The sequence below is a fragment of the Micromesistius poutassou genome, assembly GCF_964030765.1.
Source record: "Micromesistius poutassou genome assembly, chromosome: 11".
Taxonomy (NCBI): domain Eukaryota; kingdom Metazoa; phylum Chordata; class Actinopteri; order Gadiformes; family Gadidae; genus Micromesistius; species Micromesistius poutassou.
The window spans coordinates 3525785-3528284 of NC_140281.1; the positions used below are offsets into that span (position 1 = coordinate 3525785).

At 46.5% G+C, this 2500-nt stretch overlaps 1 protein-coding gene across 1 annotated transcript in view; it reads left to right on the plus strand.

The window, feature by feature from the left end:
- LOC311355532 (ras-related protein Rab-26-like) overlaps window positions 1–2500 on the plus strand; it is a gene marked incomplete at both ends in the record, with an annotated part of 57908 nt that overhangs the window by 50382 nt on the left and 5026 nt on the right. The window lies entirely within an intron of this gene.

A 2500-nucleotide genomic window follows, 5' to 3' on the forward strand; every position in this document is an offset into this window, starting at 1 on the left:
AGGGGGCGCATCAGGGGGGGGCAGGAGTGGCGTTTTGGCACTGACGAATGGGAGCGGAGGGGGAGGGACACGCCGCGTAGCGGGGGCTCAGGGCGGGCCCGGCTCTTCCTCACCACCACCACCTGCGGAGCTCCGCCCCCGCTGAAGTCAGCTGACCATCGCAGCCGTGCGCCCGTGTTAAGAGAGGGCCGGCCGGAAGGGTGGAAGGTGGAGAAGGACCTGTGTCTGAAGCCCTCCTCCCCAGAGGAGGAGGTCTCTGCTGGCGGTCGGACGAGGCAGGACGTCACCCCCCCGAGATCCAAGGCATACACCCTGGGGAGACCATAGATAGATAGATAGATAGATAGATAGGGGAAAATACCTGTGTTACAGCACAGCTGCAGTGGAAGACACTGGATATAATACAATACAATAAAAATACAAAATAGTGCTCAGGAAGTAGTGCTAGATCCCAGTAGTAAACGCTAAAGTAAAGACAAACAGGACCAACATGACGTTATGTTAAGTTATAAAGTGGCCCAGTGCCAGTTCTTCACAGCATGTTAAGGTGTGTAAATGCAATGTCAAATACAAAGAAGTAGCCCAGTGATCAAGTATATGTATACACATTAATATATGCATACATACATGAATCTGCTCTGAGATTAGCATGATTGGCAAAATTAGAATTGACCCTCATCCTATGATGAGCCTTCATGCTTTCGTTATCATTTATATATCATATCATTTATTTATTTACGACATCAGCAGTGCGAGCCTCTGTACCCCTGCTAGTCTAACGTGTGGCCATTCGATAAATACCTCTTCTGGCTGGCGGTCATCATCTGTGGGGTCGGGGAAGTCTGTGTCTCAGGTCTGCAGCTCAGAAACTCTTCAAACCATATGAAGAAACCTAGAGAGAAGGGAGAGAAGGGGAGAGGAGAGGGAGGGAGGGAGGGAGGGGGAGAGAACGGGGTGTTATGAAAGTGCTGAAAAGAGGAACCGGAAACCTCCCTAGGCAAACCGTGAGCATTGATATTTTGCAGCCTTTGGTTACTATGAACTCAGCAGTTGGATGGTGGCACAATACATTACCAGCCAGAGTTGATGTTTTTTGTCTCCTGGTATTCGGAGTGGATTGGTATTCACTTTATTAGAATTCATTCATTCATCGTACAATATCAATGTACATGTAATATCTTGGCATGAATCATCGACCACATAGTGCATACCACATAGCGAACCTCTCTCTCTCTCTCTCTCTCGGTACATAGGGATCCACCCAACCCAACCCAATCTAACCACAGCTTCCTCAAAAACACACACACACACACACACACACACACACACACACACACACACACACACACACACACACACACACACACACACACACACTAATACCGATACTAATTGCTTGGTTTGCAATGTTTCTGTTTTTTAAAGATAAGAACTTTGAAGGTCATGTTTATTGTAAAACAGCTCAACTAAACCCTGAATGCTTGGGAACATCTCCCAGCACCGTATTGTTAATCACCGTGGTGGTTAACCGTCTCCGTATGGACTAAAACAGTCAGAACTTTGCAATTAGTCTGTTGTACACGCTATGGTGTAAACCAGAATTAATGTAAGCTTATGTTTTATATTTTCCACATGCTCATACAGACGATTAATTAGTACGTACATTGACTGTTATTAAAACTCATTTCATGTTGTTTAGTTGCTGTGTTGTTTCCCCTGTTTTGCACGCAAAGCACTCTTTAATTAAAGTTTGATTTAATTACAATTTTGAAGACACTTTGAAGATTGATTACTTCAACTGCTATCTCCTTTTCTTTCATGTCTCCTTTTCCTTCATCATGTCTCCTTACCTTCATCTCTCCTTACCTTCATGTATCCCTAACTCATCACGTCATCCACCCACAGGCCCTGAGAACATTCCAGAAGGTGCAGAGATGCTCCTCAGATGATTTACCCAGTGTAGGAGGAAGTAGGGTGTGTGTGTGTGTGTGTGTGTGTGTGTGTGTGTGTGTGTGTGTGTGTGTGTGTGTGTGTGTGTGTGTGTGTGTGTGTGTGTGTGTGTGTGTGTGTGTGTGTGTGTGTGTGTGTGTGTGTGTGAGTGAGTATGGTTGCATGAAATCCCAAGAGAAGTTACAATCAGGAACAGCAAAGAAGAGAGAGAAGACTATATAGATCTCTGTGGAGGCCCTTAAGACACTAAGGTGCTGTAGGGTGGTCAGGCTGGGGGCCTGGGGAGCTGTGATTGGATGATGAAGGCTGGTCAGGAGGAGGACAGGTGATTCAGAGGCCAGCAGAGGACAGGAAGGCCAGCAGGAGAGAGCCAATCATAACTTGTGAACGATAAATTAATCCTCAATGTCTCTCGCCCAGGGTACTCATCCCCCTGGCTTTCTCTCACTTTCCTCTTCTCTCATTATCTCTAACAACCAGCACTGGTTCACACCTCCTCCCCTCTTCTCTCCTCTCCTCCCCCTCTTGTCTTCTCTTCTCTCCTCTCCAT